The sequence below is a fragment of the Rhea americana genome, unplaced genomic scaffold, assembly GCF_003343005.1.
Source record: "Rhea americana isolate MKP2758 unplaced genomic scaffold, rheAme1 scaffold_290, whole genome shotgun sequence".
In the NCBI taxonomy this organism is placed as follows: domain Eukaryota; kingdom Metazoa; phylum Chordata; class Aves; order Rheiformes; family Rheidae; genus Rhea; species Rhea americana.
The window spans coordinates 98,390-122,925 of NW_028186413.1; positions in this window are offsets into that span (position 1 = coordinate 98,390).

Sequence of the window (24,536 nt, forward strand, 5' to 3'; positions counted from 1 at the left end):
AAAAAGAAAAGAAAAAAAAGAAAAAAAAAAGAAAGGCTTGCTGGAGAGGTGACTCAAGGCAGTGCCTCCGAGCGGGGGCCGCGGGCGGGCTGCGGGGGCCGCAGCTCCCTCCCGGGCGCTGCCCCGCGGTTGGCGCCTCGGGCTCACGGAGGCTGCGGAGCGCCAGGGGCGGCCGCGGAGCGCGGCCAGGTGAGAGCCGGGCCCTCCCTCCGCGCACGCACGGCCGGCAGGGCTCGGCCAGCGGAGGCGCCGCGGAGGCAGGGCCGCTGCTCTGCCCCAGCCGGGCGGGCTGCGCCGTGCTGCGCGCAGGAGGCGCCGCGAGTCGGGCACCGCGCAGCGCAGCGCAGCGCAACGCGGCGCAGCGCCCTCCGCGTCCGTACGCGGGGGCGCAGGGCGCCGCCGAGCGCCGGGGGCCGCTGCCTGCCTTCCCTCGCTCCGCCGGCGGCGGGGAACAAAACCCACCGCCAGGGACAARCCGCGCAGTTTCTGGGAAAAGTGTATAAAATCTAGGCTTTATTTACCAACAGCTTATGCGCTGAGTTAAAGAAAAAAAAAAGAGAGAAAAAAAAAGATTACGCAGTTAAATGTATTGAGCAGGAGGTAGCCTGGCTGTTTGCCAAATCCATGATCCATTAACCTCTTTAGCTCATTGTTGGCAGGCAACAATAGCACACAATCAAATTCTTATATTTTTAAAGACAAGTCATTTTCTTTTCATACTAAACTTCACTCTCCCGTATTGCAATTTGAAAGAGGTCCTTTAACAATAGAAGTAGTAAGAAAGAAAGATACTGTTTTTCTGTTATTTTGTGTTCATTTTTTATGGGTAAAAAGTTGTTCCAGACAATGTGATATGATTCTCAAAGGTGGGAAATCCATATTTTACAGCAAGTATTTCGAATAATTTTACATTCACCATTTAATTATATATTATTTAGACTATGTGCCATTTAAAGTTTTAGTTCCAGTACTTTTTACAGAGAGAAACCAAGTGAAGACCATCACAGTCAAAAGAGTATGAAAATAAGATATATAGGGCACTTTCTAGAATATTTTGAATATATATATGGAATATTCATATATATATTCATATCCAAATATTCACTTTGAAGCTGTGCATATGCATATAAATAGTGTGCATGTGTGCAAACTGTATGTATAAATATATATACCCATTATATGAATAACAAACTTCAAAAAATATTTTTTTAAGAGTTTAGAAAAGAAATGAAAGTAAAAATACAGCTCTCAGCCTCATGCTGAGAGCTGTAAAAAAAAGTACTATGACTTGGAGGAGAAGTTCCTGAGAATCACTGAAACAGAAAGAAAATGCAAGTTATGCTTTGCACTTTATTCTTGACACAAGCAACTAAGTTAATACAAACACATCTGTAGAAAAATGGATTTTGCTTGATTTTTTTATATGTATGTATATTAGATCCTTTTCCTAATTGTTGTGTGCCGAAATACTTGTCTACATTCAGAGAAGTAAAATTTCTCCTGTCCAATAGAGCTGTCTGGCCTGAGAATGGAAGGTAGTATATATGAGCACGAAGAAAACTGGTCASGTGAGAATCTGGGGATAAAAGGTGAGAAAGGCGTTAAATGCAGGAAGCAGAGCAAATTGGGTGGAGGCAGAGAAGAAACTGGTGTGTTACAGAGGAAAATGGATGTGGAAACAAAGTAACATCTCACAGGGAGGAGGCTGCATCAAACAGGACCTTGTTCACATGCTTTTGCATGGTTAGTTGCATGTTGTAAAACATTTCCTGTTGCTCATTGGGGGACGCAGAATGCAGATAATACCTACATCCTCTCAAGACCTCTACACACTGCTTTTAAATTGTCATTGGTGGCTTAGAAAAAGTCCTCCAAATAAAGCAAATATGACACTGAGAAAGGATGAAAAATTCAAGTCCATGGGAGTCACCCACTTTCTCGAGGGTGTTTGCTTGCTTGTTTGCTTCCTTTCCACTGGGGAAAAGTTGTAGGGATGTTTTGTTGTCGCCCTAGCAGTCCCCTCAGACACACTAAACTGCATCTCTGTCTAAAGAGAGAAAGGCCAGAAGCTCTTTGCTAGCTACTGTAGGATTTTAATCTGAGAAAATGAAGACTTCATCTTGATTTCATTAAGATCATTAACAAAACCCAGAAGTGGTCGGTAGAATCAGCAGAATGTTTTGAGTGCATGGAAGTGCCTGGCTTCAAGACTAGATGTTTGGGATGGCAAGGAGATGGAAATCTACATCATAATATTATATATATATATATATATATATAAGATTGTATTTTAACCTGTTACTGCAAGAGTAGTCATTAATAATAGCTCTAAAAAGAATGAGTGCTTATCACTACTGTAGGGAATGGGCCTACTTACCTAGTGAAGGTAAGTATATTTTAGCTGTCAGCTTTTTCATTGTATTTCTTCTCTAAGTCTGAAGTGTTTCCTCATTAGCTGAGAACTGACTTGCTTCCTGTTCTCTGACATCTATATCAGTATTGGGAAYTGCTGTTTATTTGTAGCCTAACGCACTTCACAGTATGTTTATGGTAGTGTTGGAGAGGTACTGGATATTGCAAACTGGTCCTGTCTTCATAGCCTGGCCCTGATGTTGTGTAGGATAATCACATTGACATTAACTAATGCAGAACTGTGATGTTCCTGGATATATGAGCTTTCTGCCTGTCACAGTGTACAAAATTAGCCGATATTTGGCAACCACAGATTATTTACAGACGTATAAAGTTGAGCTCTTTGTTCTTTAATAAAATACTTTTAAATTGTGTTACAAGACAATTCAGCAGCTTTACTCAGTTTATTTATTTTCATTAGTGTAACTGGAAGCATGTAACTTTTTTTACAAATATGCTTTCGTAATAAAACAAAATTTCTTCATTCTCTGAGAAGAAAACTTAAAAAACAAACAGAAACCCCCCCCAACATCAATAGATAAGACTGGAAAGATTTAAATCTCCAAACTTTATTACATTTGCAATATTGGTTTATGATCTCATTGACTCCTTTAAGCCAAACAGGGTCTTTTTGTACTCAAACTGATATTTTCTAAGAAAGTAAAAAAGATGATGGAAATAATGCTGATGCATACATATAGGAAGGCTATTCTTTCTTCGCAATGAACTAAGACAATTGCTGAAGAAATATTCCCTCAGTCCTTACAAAAATGTAGTTAAGGGTAATAACAACTTTGCCTGAATTATCAGTTTAAAAGTCAAGTTTCAGTATTACGTCTGAAACAAAAATTGCGCCCTTCAAGGACTTCATAAAGAGTGGAGATGTTTGAGGATCTTATACAGTCACATAAATTAATATATTACATGAATAGCTATTACTTTTAAGAAACTTAACAATTATACTTTTGTTAGGTTGGAACTTGCCATCACAACCTGCTAACAACATGCTTCACTGCATCAGTAAATACTATATTTTTTGAGCTGTCTACATGTTATTGACTTTTCTGGTTTCTGCAAAGCATTACATCAGAAGTCCCTTCCCCCCATTGTTTTTATACTCAAAAAATCAATTCAGATCTTAGATATACAAAACAACAAAGGTAATCTAACCTTGATACCTTTCAGAATTTATAGCATATTCTTTATTTTGTTGAAACTATGCTTTGCAGGCTTATCTGCAACACCCGAGAGTTTTGACAACTTTCTAAACGTATAAGAAAATATATTAAATCATAATAGATTGAGTGCCAGCTTATTTAAAATCATAGTGAAATGTGACTAGCATGTTAAAGAGCTACTTTCATCTTAGGAAAAAAAAAACTAAGATATTAGGTTTAGAATCAAATTTTACCTTTAAATGTCCATGCGTGACTCTCTTTAAGAGGAAGAAAAAGTGATGTGCAAAACCTTAACATTAATTTTAATAGGAGATCAATGGATGTGCGGCCCCAGAGTTATCTGGTCATTGTGCACCACTAGTAGTCATCATTTTCAAATTTTTATCTATCTGTCTATCTGTCTGTCTATCTATCTATTTATGCTATTTACTAAGTTCCAAATTAGCATATGGGGCCTACTTACTCTTGTTTTCCATTCAGACAAGCATTGACAAAATAGATGAGGTTTGTATATAAGACAAGAGGAATAACTCTCAATTATTTCACTATTTCCTTTCATCTTTCTTCCTGATACTGCCATTATCTAACAGTACTTGTGGCTTCTTATAACTTTGCTAAACTTCAATGATTCGTGTGGAAATTCTCTATATTGCAAGTCTGCCTCAAGGCTGCAYATTTTTAGTATACTCATCAAAAATTACTCAGCTATTTCTGAGGATAAGAGTGGGGAATATTATTATTTATTTTTTTCTTGCTAAAAKCCTTGCAGTATTTACTTTTTAAGAACTCTAGGGCCTCTAGGCAATGGAGAAGAGCCTTGGCAGGGTGATAAATGCTAATTTCATTGAGAACCCTTTGTAATCTTCCTAAAAATTCAATGAAATATTTCCAGCTTAAAAATTCAGTTCACATATACTAAATAGCAGTTTGCTACACTTAAGCAGCTAAGTGCATATGTTTAAAGTTTCTCCAGCTAAGTTCCTGCAGATACTGGCTAGTTTTGTCCTTCACAATGTTGTTCTTCATCAAGAGAGTCAGGTCTCTCCTATGCTTTCCACCTGGTCAGAGTCAAAGCTGCAGGAAGAAAGAGGCTGATTCAGCCAAGTGCAGGAGCACAAGCAGTCTTCTCTGGACTTCATGGGACTGGAGAGCTGGCAAAGAAGGAAAGACAGARATTTCTAGGGTAAGAAATACAGCTGAAGGTTCTGAGACCTGCAAGGAACTGGAGCAGTAGACACTGAACTCAGATGACTAGCTGCTGGGCTCTTGAAAGGAGCACAGGAAGAGAAAAGGGATCTGGCTGAGTGGCAGTCAGATGGGAGAACTATGTGAGGATTTTATAATTTTGGATATGTTGAGAAGAAAAAAAGAAGAAATCTAAATACTGAAGACAGTAGCTGGCTAAGTGAAAAGAGTCATGTGGAAACAAGCCAGCAAAGATGTGAAGATGAGAATGAAGTCCCAGAAGTGGGGGAGAGAGAGAACTGGAATAAGACATGAAGGCAGAAAAGGAAACAGAAAAGTCTGTAATACTACAGCATATTGTCATCTAGATCTTGGAAATGAACCAACCATCCCGAACCTCAGCATTTTTCTGTTATCAATAAATATCTGTGAAACCCATTGGCAAAGTGTGTTCCTCACTCATCTCTGGTGCTGCTCTACACAAGGGATGACAATCTGTTACTATTGTCAATCCTGGCATTAACTTTACTGGCAGAAATGTATCTTGTAGGTCTAATTTTTCAGCCTTGGTGATGAATCTTGCCAGTACAAGACCACCTTTGAAAATATCTATTTTCATTCCTCTTCAAAGAATACACGAGGAAGAAGGTAGGAAAAAGGGAAGGGAGATGAAGGAGAGAGAGGAAGTGAGAAAAAAGGAAAAAGAAGGGACTCGCGTTTTCTACAATTAATGTTGGCCCTTGTGTATTAGACAGTGTTAGAACTGAAGTTTTCGTTACTAATTTCATTCATCTTCTCCTTCCTTACTCGTGGAAATACATTATGATATAATTTTGCTTTATATTTTTTCCTCCATCAGCATAGACCTTCTATTACTGCAGAAAAGTGGTGCTCAGTGGATAAGCAGCTGTGTAATATTCCATTTTATTTCCACTGTCCTTTGAGCAGCTCAGACCCTTTTTACCAAATTGCTCAAACACTATTGAGAAAAAAAAAATATTAATTACATCTTCAGAGGATTTTTGTGATACTAGACAATATGGCATCTACCTACCTCACAAATATTAATTTATCTCTGTAGTGCTCCCATCATACCCATTATAGAGTTAGGAACTAAGGCAACAGATTAATGCCAATAGTATCCACTAGTTTTGAACGTAATTGTGAAATTCCCAGGAATTAGCATTTTACTTGTTTAAAGGCTATTATATGTTCATTTTTGTTGAGAGGTGAGTACTTCTACAAACAAAATCCAAGATTTTAAGTACGGTATCCAAAATGGAAATACTCATAACTATCGCAAAGCATGTGAACAGTTTGGTTTTGGTGGCTTTTCCAGCATCCCACTGGAACTCCTCAGTAAAGCTAGGGGACAATATCCAGTTCTTCAGAGTAACATTCAAATGCTTTGAGAATGAAACTATCACTGAAATGCATATTGAAATTTCCAGCTTCTTTCACTGTAGATTTTCTACTATTAAAAACAAACAAACTACAGGTAAAGCAGATGGCAGTATTGTTTATGATACAATCCAGTTTATCCGCAGAAATAAGTCATTCTAGGCACTGATGAAGCAGAGGTCCTGTAGAAACAAAGAATATCTTCATGATCTATGTATAACTAGACTCTGCCTGTGCTTTAGACTTAGATCATAAGGGAGTGTTATTTATTCAAGTATAGGGAAAATCTAAATCCTAGAATTGTCTGCTACTTGAAATTTTGTGGAACAATTTATTTTGGAGCTAAGCTAGAGAAGTTCATCTACCATCTAGAAGCTCCTGGAAAGTTTCCAGATTTGAATTTGACAGCCCACTTTGCTTTTGGTGCTGTCATATTATTTTGAGCAATTAAAGTATTGCAGTTGCAGGGAAAGAAAAGATCCAACCAGGAGTGGAAGGAATGGAAATTTCTTGGAACTTCTGGGGGCTAGAAGCCTTCTCTAAGTTTTTCTAACAACAGTTACATCAGAATGACCTGCCTGTTTTCTGATTCCCGGAAAACACCTCCCTCTTTAATACACAGTACAGAAGAGGTCACACAGATTTGGAACAAATAAAAAAAAAAAAAAAAAAAAAAAAGAAAAGAAAAAGAAAAAAAAGAAAAAAAGTGTGATCATTCTTCCCTTACTTGTTCCATCAGGAAACTTGTGTTGGTAGTTTCAGAGAATTTCAACAGGACACAAAATGTTATAGTTATTTTCAAATTCATTTTCCACTGAACCTGAAATAGAGGAACATTTAAATTGACAAGAATTAATTGTTATATCATATGGAGGCTACCTTTCCTCTTCTAAAACCCACAGGATGGGATTCATTCTTGTGGGAAGTTTTGTGAGAATCTCCAAGTGAATATATCCTTTGAATTGTTTTGTAGGTATTTTTAATTTATATTTTTAATTTATTTTATATACATTATATGTATTCTATATATGTATATATGTATGTATGTGTATATCTATATTTTTTGTCCTAGCCAACAGACTAGAATACTGTTGTCTAGGAATTGCTTTGTTAGACTAAGAAAGACAGTCCACCTAATTTAACTGTAATATTCCCATAACAGCCTGGTTAAAATGAGATTTGTAGGGAGCTGAAGCTAAGGACCCTAGGTTTTCATCATTTCTGTAAGCACCAGCGCCATTCTTTATCAGTTCTGTAGGAATCACACTGCAAACTGCTTCTCTAAACTCTGACTGACCCACACACCTATTTAAATCCAATCTCCATCACAAATGAAGAGACGCTACAGAGCTCTGCTCTCTGCTTTCTCTATATAATTCAGAAAATGAATCATGTGCATCTCATCTCCATCCCCCTCTTCGGCCGATATGTCTTCCTGCTTGAACCGTTGATCCATGACAAACTGTGGACAATGAGAATAACTGAATTTCCCTACCACAGACTCCAAATTTGTAGAAAAAACAGTAAATATCTACAAGTGTGTGTTGAATAATGTATTTCAAGAGCTGCCTGCAGGTGTGACTGTTTACTGTTGCTTACATATTTAACAGATTGGCCATAAAAGTCCAAACACTCAGCATCATTTGCTTAGTCAAATCTACATTTCATGATGTATGTAGCCAGCACAAATAAACCTGGAGAGAGGTAAGTGGCACCGCATTGCAGGTACCATCCTATAACGTGTATATGTTGTCCTTCTAGATGTTTTGTGTTTCATCATAGTTAGAAGATGTTGTAAAACTTAAATATAATCTTTCAGACTCACATCTGGAAATGTAATATTTGGATATTGTTCAACTTTTTCTTAAAAACATGTATCACTAAATACGTGGATTCAGTCTCTATGCAGTTAGGATATCACAGAATCACCTATTACTCTTTTACAGTAATTTAGAAGCACTGACACCTTTAGAATCTTATTGGTGAAAATGGAAGCGACAAATATCATGTATCTTATTTTCCTGCTTTTTCATGCACATGTCAAATAATCCCATTCCTAAATCTATCAAGATCTTTTTGAAAAGTTTCCTTTCTACGTAATCTAACTAGAAAGCCACTGCAAAATTTGCTTGATGTAAAGGCTAAGAATCACCTTCTAATTTACACCAAAATTTCTTTATGGCCACCTATAGTGTTTCATTTTTTTCAATACTGTTATTTAAATTAAAGAGCTCCTTCTCCTTTCTTTTATTTATCTGCTGATGTGTTCATGGACCCCAATCACCTTTCTTCCTGCTTCATTTTTTTCTACATATCCTTCTACAGAGAAAACCTTTTTAGACTGTGAAATGGTCATCTGCTCCTTCTATTGCCTTCTTTGCACCTGTTCTCGTTTACAATTAATTTTCTTTACTAGAAAACTCAATACTGTATTCCAGCCAATGTTCAACCAGGGCCTAGTGCAAAGCTACCAATGCTTGTCTGTCGCTCATGGATTCACCTCTTGTAATTCATTTTAGGCTTACATTTACCTCCCTCATGCTGTATCATACTGGCTGCTCATTCATACGGCGATTCACTATCATGTCCAGTTCCTATGAAACGTTTCCAGCTGATGAGCTTCCAGCATGCTGGAGGACACTTTATTATTAGCTCTAAGTGCATGACCTTGCATTTGGTACTATTCAGTCTTGTCCTATTTCTGTCATCCAGATCTTTTGACATTCCATTCCAATTTCCTCTGTCCTGTCTCTCAGATCCATGATATCAGCAAAATTTATCATCATACTTCTAAAACTGTGCCAACTTTGAAACAGTAAACAAGATGAGTTCCAAGATCAAATTTTGAGCAACCTGCCTAGAAACCGCCTTCCAATTCGATACTACCCTCTTAAACATCCCTGTGCTGCTGTTCCTAAAAATGTATCCTTGCTAATTTTACAATTTTTACTATTAATTCTAATCTTTATTCCAGATTTTCTRATAGTTTCACAATTGCTACTATATCTATTATATATTTATCTGATGACGAAGTAGAAAAATCCACTACATTGTCTAGGAAAAAAAGYTATGACATCAAAAAGGAAAAAAGGAAAAGGAACAAATATATGGAAAAAAGGAAAAATAATTCTTCAAGAGAAGAAAGGATAGATTTTTACAAATCTTTTATTGTATCGAGAATATTTTTCAGCTATAATTAAGAAAAATATTTGTGGCTGYTTCCATAATCAAGAATGACAAAAGCCATGATTTTGATCTTAGAATAATTAAATATCACAATTTGTGATATGTGGGAATTCAAGGAATGAATCTGGGAAATCAAGGTACTCTTTCTAATTGTCTCTGGATGATTGTAACTTTCTGAAAAAAATATCTACTGAGCTCAAATTTTCAATGAGCTGGGTGAAATCATGGTTTTCCACTAAAATCCAGGGGTGGTTCTCTCAATGATTTCAGTTGAATGAGAATTAGCTAGGAGTCTTTGTTGCCTGAGAATTTTTCTCTTTAAAAAATGATTGACTAAAGCCATATTTCTTTGGTCATAACAGGAGATAGAGTCATAGGAAAAGGCACATTTCCCAATTAATTAACAAAAAGTCATTATCTTTTTTTTTTTTTTTTTTTTTTTTTTTTTTAGTTTTGAAGAGCTATGAAGCAACTGTAGTAGAAAAGGTAAATATAGCATAAAAGTAGGGTATGACCCAGTCAAGAATCATCTCCTATATTTACTGATTTCATAAATACCCTCTCAAATCTTGTAGGCAAAATTACTACAGTGAGCAGTGAATGTACAACATTCCCATAAGATCTTTTACTAATTAATTATGTATCTCAGAATACAATTTTATATAATGAGGTGTATATTATTTCCTCCTTTTTTGATTGCATTTGCTGTCAACATAATTCATATATCTACATTATTTTTTGACGGATCATATATATTGCATAAAGCTTGAAATGGGTTATTACCACATCCATGTGGGTTGTATCATTCTTTTTTGTACACTACTACATGAACTGCCAGTTAGCATGCCTTGAAGAGCTTTTGTTTTCTTATCTCAAGCTCTCTTTTGSAGCTTTTTATATGTATTTTCCACCCAGAAAAACTGCCCTCACGCTCAACCTGAATAAGAATTTTAACAGGTATAAGTTCTGCTTATTCTTGTCAGGGTAAAATTTGATATTAATCCAATGCCAAACAAAGTTGACAGGGATATAATTCAGGCACCAGATTGCAAAGTGCTTTTAAGCACTCTTGCACTATTTCCCTAAAGAGATTGGTCTCTCAACATGCTGAAGGGGAAGAGCTATAGAACGCACAGTAGAAGTATGGAGAGTATTTCTTCCCTGTTAATTTATTATGGCGAATTGACATAATGAATGATGACAAATAGGTCTTTTTTATCCGCACAGCGCTTCCCATTAAAATGTGAATGTTTTCTATATGAGTGTCAAGAGTAACATGTTTAATTACACGAAAGCCAGTGGAGTCATGTGTTGTGAATGTAATGCAGAGCACAAGAGAAAATGTACTGCATATTGCTGAGTAAAATATTAAAGGGGTASCAGAAGCCTGCGCTTTGAGAGTGAGCCTGTGCAGAAGTTGAAGTCACTGAAAAGAAAGGACAACTACTTTTTTCCTTAAAAGGAGTAGTGGAAAATTTAATAGAGATTTTGTCTTAGAGTTTTTTGTTTAGTTAGTTCCTGTAGGAATAAACTTCTTGCTGCTGTTATGAGAGGACAGCACACTAGACATAGACTATTTTATAATAACATATGCTATATAACACAACAGTGTATGATGGTATGTACTCCATTTATAATAAACACGTGCACACACACACACACACACACACACATTATACATAATAATACATTCCTATCTACTTCATATCTTCATTGATTTCAGTGAAAGTAGCATGAACATAAATTTGACCTTGTTCATTTTGTTTCCTTCTGTGGAAACTTGCAGTAGAACTTTGTAAYTTACAAAGTAAATAATCTAAAATGAAAGTGAAAGTCTTTAGCATTACCCATTCATTAGTAAAATCTTTGGAAACAGCTTCATATTAGTAAGTTATAGTCAAAAAAGAGGCATATTTTTTTCCATGCAATATGCTGTTACAAGTGTTTGACATCTGTCTTTCATCAAGAAGCATAATAGAGACAGTTTCAAAGTATAGGCAAGGCATCCTTACGTAAAGCTTTGCTAGTATACTTTTCTTATTTGATTCTATTGAGCAAAATATAATGTGTATAGTGGTTAAGTTCAAGAGGAAAAGAAAACTGTTCTGCATAATGCAACAAAACTATCTGTCTATGAAATTTGAAATAATTGTGCAACTGAACAAAATCTAAATACAAACTAAATTAAGCGTGGTCAGTTGCAATTTGTGTATTTCTGCCTGACATTTCCATATATTTTGATTTTATGGTTGCTTTTCTTTATATATCAAACAATGACAAAASAAAATCTGTTGTTTTTTGATTGTTTGGTTGATTTTCTTTCATCTAAGCAAAGGTTTTTGTAAGGGTACTGAGACTTCAAAAACACACTTGTCTGTTGGTTAGTAGACTCACTGAAGATCCATTGAATCTAAGTCCAACTTTGGCCATTGCTTTGTATAGAGAAGCTTTGCTAAGATGCAAGGAACATTTTTGACTTTTTTCTACTGAAGATTGTTTATCCCAGATTTAAGAACTCTTACTCTTAAGTTTACTCTTTCAGGTTATTGCTTGCTATTTCTTATGCTCTACTCCCCCTCTACCCCCGAAAGAAAAAAGTGTACAAACACTGGAAATGTTTTATTTCAAAGAATCAAGCTGTTAGGAAGCTTTACAATACACTGATATCCAATGTCACTGAAGTTTATCAGAGTAGAATGTGTAGCTAAAAAAAAAAACAAATATAAAGGGCCTTAAGTCACCATTTTCAAGCAGCTATTTCTGACACCTTTGCAGAAACCAAGTTCCTTTTCCATATTATACTGCTCAGAGTTTTTTATAGCATTATCTTGGCTGTCTGCTAAAAGGCCATCAGTTCTGAATGCCTACCCTTTGTAGTTCTAAAACCTTTTGGATTTAAGTTATAATTTGAAGTCATTACACAAATTGATCCTTTTTAGTTCAATGCATTTTAATAATACAAAACCTTTAGATCACTATTCCTCTTCTCTTTTCTATCTCCAGATCACCCTTCAGTGCCTTTGCTCAGTGGTTTTGACTGGATTCATATATATTAATTGAATGTATTACTGAATAATAGCAGGAATCTACTATGGATTTAAGTTGTGCTTGTGCCAAAGAGAATGGGCTAACCCAACCTCCCCACATGAAGCTGAAAACCTGGCATCTCCCCAGTAACATGGAAGATTTCAAATTGCTAGCTAAATAGTCATTTAAGGATGACAGTGAATAAAGTTTGGTCATTAAAAGGTTTGCTGATGATATCTAATGGTCAAACTGACCTTCATTCAGTGAAATAACCATAGTTATGAATGGATCGTTCATATTTCCCAACACTTTTAGGTGGAGGGGGAAGCCTTGCCAGCAGGGCAATGGGCTGGATGGACACAGCATTGAGTCTGAGCAGGCAGACATGAGRGTTTTACAGCCCACCAAGGTACTGTTCAACTGAGAGATGCCTTTAGGGAACGCTTGAGYGATCAATTCTACATTTACGATCCTTATAACAGAACTGTGGTTTTGTCCCCACTGTTTCTTGATGAATCGACAACTAATCTTTAATGGTTTTATTCTGTGCAATTAACACAAAGAATGAAGTGTATTCATTCACCAGCCTGTGTGCTTCTACAGTAAGATATATTGTTACTACGCAGACAGAAATTGCAGTGTGGAAAGCTATCGATACCCTTGAACACATAGCAGCTGCCTAACCCCAAGTGTCTGTAAGTATAAGCCCACTTAACTGGTACTGATAGATCGGACAAATCAGAACTTTCGCTCATAGTCTGAATAAAGAGCAGTAAAGGACTCTGAAATTAAAGGCTGCTTCCATTTCAGGAACACTTTTTTGTTGCTGTTTTTGTTTTTAACAAGGTACTTCTTTATGACTTAAATGTTTAACCTATTAGGTTTATTTTGTGCAATATAGTGTCTTTTTATGTGTCTCTCTTATTTTGTATTTGTTTACTCCTTCAGCGTTTATCATCATCATATGAAAGTGTTACAATAACACAATGTACATATTAGAAAGTAAGTTTTTGAAACATAGCGACACGCACAATAATTGCTTATTTTTTATATTAAGGCACAGATGTCTTCTTGAAATAATTAATACAATTTTCACCCAAGGAAGTGGTATTGTGCTACTGAAGGAAGTCCACTGCAGCTTACTGTAAATGGCATTTTTGTGGTTTTTTTTTCCTTTGAGTTCTGTCATTCCTCACTTGATTTAGAAAGAGATTCATGGAAAGTCATAATTATTTAAAGAAGGCAGCAGGGAAAGTGTTCTTTCACCATGTCCATAAATCTTTACTTATGCTCTACAGAGAACTCTGATCTCTACGTCTGCTTAACAGTGTAAGAGGAATATATCRTAATGGCTTGAGTAGTCACAGTTTCAGGAATCTTTATAATATAAGAGCACAAGTGGAAACAATCTCATTGTAATAGTCCYGGCTACAATGAAAAAAAAAATCCTTTCAGCTGGTAGAAGGATGTCATATCATGGATGTGTTATTTCAAAGAGTTAAAATATGTGTGGATTAGGACGTGTTATATKCATATACACTAAAGAAGTTAGTAAGTCTAAGGCTTAGAAAAGGTGACTACTGAAAATATGGACTATTTTTTGGAATACTATTTCTAAAGTAATTAAGAATGTAAAAATTGGTCCCTTCAAAATGGTAGATAACTGCCTTTCAAAAGAAGAAAGCAATGTTTCTCCCGATTAATTGCCACAACAAATAGCAACTTAGACTATTACCTTTCACTGTTCTAATTGTGCCTTTTCAAAAGATAATTTTCCTTTTCTTTTTCTGTTCTGCAGGACTCTTTCCCTTTGTAAGGCTTACAACCCATGAGAGAAAAAGTGTAGTTACAGAATCACAGAATCACAGAGTGGTTGAGGTTGGAAGGGACCTCTGGAGATCATCTAGTCCAACCTCCCTGCTCAGCAGGGTCACCTAGAGTGCATTGCATGGGATCGCATCTGAGCGGGCCTTGAAGATCTCCAGAGAAGGAGACTCCACAACCTCTCTGGGCAACCTGTGCCAGTGCTCAGTCACTCTCACAGGGAAGAAATTCCCCCTCACAGTCAGGCAGAACTTCCTGTGCTTCAATTTCTGCCCATTGCCTCTTGTCCTGTCACATGGGACAACTGAAAAGAGTTTGTCCCCGTCCCCTTGACACCCTCCCTTCAGGTACTTGTACACATTGATAAGATCCCCCCTCAGTCTTCTCTTCCCCAGGCTGAAGAGGCCCAGCTCTCGCAGCCGTTCCTCAYAGGGCAGGTGCTCCAGCCCTCTGATCATCTTCGTAGCCCTAYRCYGGACTCTCTCCAGTAGCTCCMTGTCTCTCTTGTCCTGGGGAGCCCAGAACTGGACTTAGTAGTTCTTGTAGTTAAACATGGACACAGATTTGTTGTAGAGGTTAAGGAATCTTTCTCCCTGCAAATTTGGAGCACAGAGTAGATAAATAATTGTCAGGACTTATTTAAGCACAGAGGATTCTGCTTTGTGGTATGAGTTGAGCTAAATGACTTTTTATGGTCCTTACAATCTAATTACTTTTATTCTCTGTGAGATCATGCTAGTGAGCAAGAATACATGGAAGTTATTCATGAAAAATACTATCTTTTAAGAAYGTGCTATGTTTACTGTCTCTATATATGTGAGATCACCTTATGGTCATTTGTTGCGCAGAATGGACTCCTTTAAGGACCAGTCTGTAGTATCTTTGACTGTTATGCAAGTATCTTGCACAGTAAATCCCATATATTGTCTGTATATTAATGGTATGAAGTGGGAATGAAATAAAAACTGAATGAAATATTCAAATTACTAGATTCTGACATTCAGAAATTTCATTTTTATAATACTTTTTTTTAAAAAAAATGGAGACCTAAATAAATAAATAAATAATCTACAGAAAGCTGAGAAAAATAAAAATTAGGTCAGTCAGGAACAACAAAGTGTCAATATATTTTGATAGGTTCCAGTCTACAGTATTCAAATATGTAAAAATCTGAGTATGCCAAATAAACTTCTTTTTTTTTATAGCTATATCAGATATTTAATAAATACCTCCCTCTCCTTGCCTTATCTTGCCTTGTGTTGCCTTGCCTTTCTCTATGAACTGTGTGACTAACAAAAGTTCTGTTACACTTGTTCTGCATTATTTATTTTAKTCTCAAACTGTAAAAAGCAAATAGAGGGCAGGTGTGTATCTTTCCTGAATGAAAAGTTTGTAATGAAAACTGAGATATTTATGTTGAGGTAAATTCTTGGAGTATCCTTTACTGTCAATCTTATATATACAGACATTCAATAGAAAAAGTAGCATTTACATATARGAGATTTATTCCTCAAATTAAACCAGGTACTAATTTTGTTAYTTCAATAAAATATAATCAAGTAATAATTTTACTAAAGTACAGTATATTTAACTTGWCAATTTATAAAAGTTTGTAATCTGGTTATTACAATATTTTATATTTAGAGCATGCAATATTGCAACATGAAAAGGTAACTTTTCTTTACAAGAGGCCTATATAACAAGGCTTTTTTTTCCAACAAAATTTAGAAATACATTCAAGGATTTCTAATGATTTCCTGAATGAAACATATACTGTGTATAATTTATGTACACTTAAACTAAGAAAAGAATCATTTAAGTCTTCTAAATGTGTAGATGAAGTCATTGAGTGTAAAGAGTTAAATTTATTATTTTTACTCTTACAAATTTCAAAAGTTTTCCAAACCTTGACATAGAGACAGCTGTTATGACCCTCTTCACAACTGTATAGCTTCAATACGTCAAAATCCAAATTTTTGATGAATCTGATTTTTAAATGTCTTCTCTAGAAAGTTCATCATGGGATTCATTGTGTTTCACCTAAAACATTTCTTATATCAAACTTAAGGAGGTTTAGGCATAACTGTTTTTTCTCCTCTAGATGCCAGCCCTAGAACAACAGAGGTTTATTCCACTGGAAATCTTATAGACCTAAGTCTGTGTATTGGTCCTGTTCTTGTTGTTAAAATGATAGTTTATATCAGTTCTAGYGCTACTGAAGGCAAGAAGTGAAGACAAATGAATCCACCTGAGGATTTGGTCTGCTGTAGTTGCTATTTAGATCAGAATATAGCCCTTCTCATATTCCACATACATGGATCGAAGAATCGTGTATTCATTATGGTTCAAAAACTTTGGTGCAACAGATCTCTTGCTGAAGTTAACAGGTATTCACCTAAGGACCATGTATGTTACACGTGYAGCGCTAAGACATTTCCATCTGCTCTCAACTCTAGTATTCATTTTCCAAATAGAACCAAACTTGGCAATATATTTTCCTTCATGTCTATTTGTGTGATGTTTTTCTTAATTAAAAAAGTACAACCTGATTATATTTTGGATGTGTGGGTAGTAGAATACATAAACAGAAGAGAGAAAGCTTGTATTCAAGCATAACATTCAAGCATTTCAAAGCAATTTCAAAGCAACAAACATCGTATGTCATGCTTTTTTTTTTTTTTTTTTTTTTTTTTTTTTTTTTTTTTTTTTTTTTTTTTTTTTTTTTTTTTTTTTTTTTTTTTTTTTTTTTTTTAATGTCTGTATGCATGTGTGTGTCTGTGACTTGCCAAGCTGTTTAAGCTTGGCTTTTCTCTCCTGTTAGTAAGATAGCTGCTATATTAGCTAGCTCTCCCATATAGGTGACTTAGATGAGATTACAGTTTGGCATGTTCAAAATGGAACCAGCTATCAAATCAGAGAGGAAAAGTGGGTTTCTAATATGAAAAATTGTCTGCTTCCTTGAATTTTACCAGTTATGTCATGTTACATTAGTCAGAGTAATAGAACATTAGCTGTGTAATGAGACATGACTGCTAAAATGTAACAGAGAGCACACTTTCAGATTGGCTAGCCCTGTCGGAAGTGATAGCTTGCATCTAATCTGCAATGCTTGTAGATATTATGCAAACCAGCTGTTTGTGAATTCTGGATCATTTGGAAATTGGAAGAAGCGGCAAATCCATTATAAACTTCTCAAAATGCTATTATATCAGACTTTTTGTTTCTAGACAGAGGGTGTTCTTTGAGAAACATATCCACAAGGTATTTTCATTTAATGCTTGACAGTTACAGTTATAGTCCTTGGGCCAGAATTTCAATAGAATTAAGAGCGTTTTGCTTTACTGAAGTAAAGCAAAGTTGAATCTTTAAAAAAATATTAAGTGCAGTCAGTTTTATAGAAGTGCAACTGTTCTGTAAGCAAACAAAAGTCTAAAACGTCATACTGTACTTAACCATGTTTGTTCAAAATTATCTTCCTTCTTACCAGATGATATGTCATTGCAACTAAAATATTTTGTTTATCAGAGAAATTTTACTAGAAAGGAGAATGGAAGAGATTTTAATTTAGGATTAATGTGAATGAGTCTGTGTAAAGATCTAACATTTGAATGTGAAGATATGAGGTATATTCCCTAATTAGTAAGTTGCCAGATATTTTGATGTGTCCAGGTGGTCTCCCATATTCCACGACAAATTTTGAAAGTTTTTTTTCTTCCTACCTCAACTGCTAGCAAACAGAAAAAAAAATCCCTAACTCTTTTTTTTTTTTTTTTTTTTTAATGTGATAGAACTATGGTTTTCAACCAAGTCTCACAGGAAATCAAACCAACTGTTTCAAAATCTGAGCATTTCTAGTAATTTGACTTAGCAGTACCAGTAGTTGTCACAGAGATGCTCTGTATCACTCAGGGAGCTTCTAGAACTTGATAAAATTCATAAATTGCATTTTGTGTCTGGAAGGGGAGAACAAAGTCATTTGCATCTTATAATAGACCCTTAAAAATTATACATTAGATTTATGTTTTGTCTGTGTTGAGTAATACTGATACAAAGAATGGTGCAAATAGCTCTAGAAGTGAAAATGGAAGGTTAATTTGTTTGGTAAAAAAGAACATTTAAAAAAATGAAAGGTCACATATATGGAAATGCAAATCTAGAGAATTCCAGGAGATGCAAGCTTCTAAGCTATCAAATCAATCAGCACATTAAGTCCCTTACATTTAATATTTAGAAAAGCGATTCTACTTTCAAGTACTACTGTTTATTCAGTGCTGCCATCTTATTAAGATGTGTGTGCTAGGCAAATCAAGTCCCTCTGAAATCACTAGGAATAGTCAATCTCATAGACAGCAACTCATATTCAGAAGGAAAAAAAAGAAAAGATCTTTACAATGGTGATTGAAGATGAATATTTAGAAAGGAAATTGAGCAGGCTGTCTATGAACTGTTATGTATGTAGTTTTTGTGAAAGTTTCTCATTCATTATTACAGTGCAATTACAGTCTTGTATTTCTATACTAACCATAATTTAGCATCAGTGTAGATGAATTGCCAATATTTGGCTTCCTCTGAGCAGAAAATGTCAAACTGCTGAGCTGAATTATATTATTAAGCAATGTACAGGTTTTTAGCTGTTCTCTCTTTATGCACATCTTGGGAATCACATTACTAATCCTTGCATGGCATCTTGAAAGAACACCCTTTTATGACTATATTTTTCCTAGATACACTTTTTAGTTAAATTGAAGATATCTCTGCCTAAGTTACATTATTAATAGCAATGAAATCCTTAGGGTTCTTATTAGATGGAATCTAAGCACAAAATTCTCCCATTTGATCCACTGTACACATCTTTCTTTTGAAGGGTAAAAGTCCCTTTCATATTTGCAACTATGGTTATAGACTGATGCTGATGTCTTCAAATTGCCAAAATGCCCCAATTTTATACTTATTGTTGAAGTTACAGTCAAAGAGGCAAAAATGAGAGGAGAAATTCACTTGTGGATTCTTTGGATCCAGGTACAACGTTCTTCACTCAAAAACCTGCTTGGAATTTGTATTCATAGAATGGATTTCTGCTCAAATTATGGTAGTATTTTATTTGTATGAGAGTTTCCCGTGGTTCTTAGTAAAAGCTTTGTACAGAAAACAAATCCAGAAGAGGGACTAGCCATCCAGCTATGTTTAGGCCATTGATACTGCAGTTGTAAGGAGAATTTTGTCCCCAAAACATAATTCCAAAATACTACATGTCTGGCCTTGCTTGCAACTCTTCAATATAAATCCCATTGTGAGAGGCATGTATGTATACAAAAGYAGAGTTTGGAACCATATTGTCTGGGCAGCTCATTAAAGCCAAAAAAGAGAACACATTAGATACCCAGTCTAAAGGCCATCTTGCCCAGTCTATTGACTTGTGATGTTGACCATAAATTGCCTAAATTTATGTCTAGACTAAATGGGAGTTAGAGACAGTTGTTACTGATAAATGACAAGTAATAGTTGAAAAAGGGGTAAAAATCTTCAATTTATTGGACTACATAATTTTAGGATTTTTTTTTCATTTAAAATCTCTCTCTCTCTCTCTCTCTCTCTATTTTTTCCCCCTCTTGAAAAACATGTGGATAGATGCACACACATTTTCATTGCAGCGGATTCCATTGTAGGATTACTAACAAAATACGCAATGATTTTTTGCGGGAGTGCAATATCTTACAAATCACTATTTAATGTACAGACACACAGTCTTTCTCACTGCAGGCAATAAAATAAAACAAACACAAATATAAAAAAATCTAGGCTATGTAATTGAAGTTCCTCTTCATTATGCTGACATTAGCTAGCCTCAGGCTTTCAAATCTGCTCAATTGTAATGAATCGTTAAAATTTTGGTTGGACCAAGAAGAAGATAACACCTCATTGTACTTTGTTGTTTGGAAGATTTTAACAAAATAACATCTGCTGTCTTAGATTGTGGATGATTTAATTTTTAAACACTTGCTCCCAACCTTTAATTTTCTGCAAAACGACCACATAAATTATTAATTCATCTATATTTCCTCAAGGCGAGTTAGACTTAAGGTCCTTCATAAATATTTAAGAATCTACTGCAAAATAAACCAAAACTTTCACTTAACTTTTAATTGCAAGTCCCCAAAACCAACAACAGCACTATCAGGACAATAAAGTGAAAAATCTCAGCTAGATCTGCAGCAGCAAATTTAGATGAACGTTTTGATAAAAGGGTCTGTCCCTTTTAGTTTGTTGAAATTCAAATGAGCTTTGCAACAAGTTTGCAAAATACACGCATCATTAGTAATAAACACAAGAAGGCTCATGTTTAAATATAATCCAGTCTTGACATGACAGAGTATCTACTTCTTCCCAGGAGCAGGAAGAGCAACACACATGTATATCTCTTTATGCACTTTCTCCAGGAAGACATCTGTCAGTATTAATACACTGTACTCTCTGCGCCCAGTTCTGAGTTGCTCTTCAATCCTGGCATAAGATTTGAGTAGTGAATGCAGACGCAGGCTTCAGGGCTACYCTAACATAATCCCAGCTGCCAACTTCTCACCTTTCCCAGAAGCATTGTTCTAACAACTGTGGATCACCATGCTTGCTACAACCAACCTCCCTTACCGGAGAAACCCTCACCTGCTGGATAAAAGAGTGGTCCGAACAGTTTGAGTCTCTAGAGTGGTACAAAGATTGCAACAAAATTAACACCCAAGTCCTCTGATTGAAAATAAAATTAATTAGAATTTATTTACACGTTATTTTATTTTTGCAAAAAAGTGTGCTGTTCATAAAATTTGTCTAGAAGCTTTTTCCTCACATTGCAAAGGAGAAAAGCATTTAATCCTAAAAATCATAAAAATAATCTGTAAAAATAAAAATATTTTATGTATGAAAATCATATTTAAAAACATTTTGTTTCTAAGACAAAATCAATGACTTTTTTTTGAAAGTTCAGGTAATATCTCTCTTCATTTAGGAAATAATTTTATGGAGACAATGACTAAATAAAAGTTTCAATAATTATTCCAAAGGAAGGAAAAATGTCTGCCATAAAACACAGAAAACACAGAGTGTGAGCATTTTCAGTTTTCCTGTGGAAATATAACATAATTATTTGCCTAAAAGATAAACTTGTTAAAAATCCAAGCGAGTGTGGAAGCAGAAAAATCAGAATACTCTCTGCACAGTACAGAATAGCTTCAGCTGCTGTAACTACTTCTAGTACCTGCTTCCTCTTCCAGTCCTGCACGGAGCATGTTGGCCATTGATCCACACAGATGTAGACTCATTGGGTCTGACTGTGCTCTCATCTTTCCAGTATTGTTCAGAACTAATTCCAAATAAGTACACAAAATACAGTGATGTGAGAGTGGAGTAAGGGAGGTTTGAAACAAGCCCATGAAAGTAATCCTCCTGCTTTGCCATATGGATATTGATTTCTCTCCCTCAGGCTGAATATAATTGCCTGCTCTAATTTAGCATTGATCTACCCACCCTGGTTTCTTAAAGCACTACATGGGCATCAATTAAATTGTTCCTAATACCACCTTTGTGAAGCAGGATAGCTATAATTATTCACACTTAGAAGATGGTGAGAGGTGAAAAGTGATTTGTCCTAAGTCATGCAGTGAAACAAGTCAGGATTAAAGCATGAGACAATTATACCAGGTTGTGTGCCCATTATCAGACGATTCAGATTTTTTTTTCTCTAAATGTAAAATATTTGCTTATCTAATAATTCAGGACACACTTGGTTAGACCACGAGTGTACTAGAACGGCTGCTAATCATTTCAGATACGACCACCGCTTTGTTTTTTTTTCCTCTTGGGGATTTTTTCCACAATCTTATTCTTTGTCTGATTCTTTTATTCACCCAACTTAAAACGTAAGAGGCTTTTATTTTATATGTTTTGGCTCTTGGCGCTTTGTTGGCTTGTTCCATGATCAGAACTTTAATGCATCACTACATGTAAGATACAGTATCTCATGCTGCTGAGGGCAACAAACATGGTTTTATCCCTCTGCTTGTCGGTGCCATTATATTTAATAGCTCAAGAGAAATCAGCTGTGGTGCTAGTGAGGAGAAACACGTACAGAGTATTTCATATACACATCTGATATCTCAGAAAAATTACAAGTACTCTCATATTTACTGGGAAAGACCAGTGCTTAAGTGACATGTGAGTTAGACAGATAATCCTTTAAATCAGATAACTGTAATAAACCAAAGTARGACTGGATATCTGATTGAACTTAGCCAGCTCCTCTATACAGTGTGTGACTTATATTCACGGAAGGGCAAAATACAAGCAGAAAGCCTACCTAACACTTTATTACAAGGCTGTCAGGCTTGTAACCTGCACACATGCAAACATTTACGGATAAGTTCGGATATGAGGTGGATGTGACCTTTAACATGCTGACTCCAGCTTTATCTGAGTGAAAAAGAAAATCATATAAATATTGGAAAGCTGTACAATATGTACAAAGTTTAATTATCAGCTATGCTACACTACSCAATGCTTACATAGAGAAACCACAGGGAGGTCAATAACACAGTTCTTATCATTATTTGACCTCATTTTGCTACATTGCTTGACTTAAATCATGTAAGTCTTTGGATTTGGGGGTAAGAATTTCCAATTTAAAGAGTTTCCTTTGGGCTGCAGTTAGGGCCCTAGATTAACTTTAAACATGTTAATAATATGAACCAAGTTCTTTAGGCTTCACAGTTGACATTCTGGGAAATTAGGGATGTAGAGTTTAAATTCCTTAGGCTGTTTCTGTTGAAGCATACATTTTTCAGCACCGGAGATACAGGAGAGGTTAATGAATTCATCCTTCTCTCCAAATGAAGCAAGGTGATGGAAATTAAGCATTGCTTTCCTTGACCTGTCTTTACAAATATGCTGCACTTGAAAAAGAAAGCTTTTTTGAATAATAGGGTCTAGCTATATAGTCTTCTCCAAAGAGACATTTACTGCATTTTGAACTCTCCYGAAAGTAGAACAAAATCCTGCACTGCAGAGTTACCATGAGGTTTCATTAAGAAGCATTTCCTAGTTAAGCTGTTCCCCAGAGTAGGTGTGTCAGTTCCCCACTGCTCCAGCATCCCCCCAAAAGAGATGAAAGCCTTTCTTCTACCTGCTTGCCTGGGTTTCTGTGCTGCTGACACTGCCCATTCCCTTTTCCATGTGCATGGGGTTAATACTGTCCTTATACAGATGTTGGTGTCCCACTCGCCCTGAAACGTATGTGGCAGGTAGCCTCTAATGTAACCAGAGTAGAAGAGTCAAGCTTTTGGTTTGTACTATGGCGAATACTGCACATGAATTTGTCATATGGAAATATTTACTTTTGCTGTCATCTTTTCCCTTCAAGTTACAGTGAGTTTGGGGAATATATTTTATCTGTGCCCAAATGGCATATTTTGTTTATGTGCTATTTAGATAGGAAAAGGATCTGTGTCTGGAAGTGCAATTAAGCAAGAGGTGGAGATAATTGCTATTGTTGCGGGATGAAGTCAGTAGMCTGCGAAACWTGCGAGAAAGTGAGCAGGAGATAGATAGGGTGTTCTCAGAGACTGCTACTCCTGGAGTCCCAATCCCCTGCAGCAGGGGAGCTGCTGGAGGACTCTGTGAAGAGTGAAATAGTACAGCACAGCACTGTCGAAGAAGGCTGGAAGCTAGCTGCTTCTCAAACAAAAAGAAGCCCCCTAATCCTCCTGTAGACCTGGAGTTACTGTTGAAGAACAGGTTTAGTGCACTCCAGGAAGAGGAGAAGCYGGACCTGGCCTCAAGGGAAGCAACTGGGCTGCCTGAGCCTGTGCCTTGCGTGACCACTCGGAAGAGGTGACGAGTGGTGGTAGAGGGTGATTCCATGCTGAGGGGGACRGAGGTGCMTATCTGCCGACCTGACCCCTCCYCTAGAGAGGCTTGCWRCCTGCCGGGGGCAAGGATACGAGATATGACTGAAAGGCTGCCAAGGCTTGTCCGCTCATCAGACTACTACCCTCTGCTGCTCTTTCACGTGGGTGCTAACGATACAGAGAGCAAACTAGAGACAATCAGGGAAGACTTCAAGGCCTTGGGCATGGTGGTCAAGGGTCTGGGAGCCCAGGTGGTCTTCTAATCAGTCCTGCCGATTAGGGGGAGGCATGGGAGGAGGAAGAGGAAGATTTCCCAAATCAACAACTGGCTGTGCCGTTGATGTTGGCAACAGGGTTTTGGATTCTATGACCACGGAACATGGTTTGAAGACTAACAACTGGTGGGGAGAGATGGGATTCACCTCGCCAA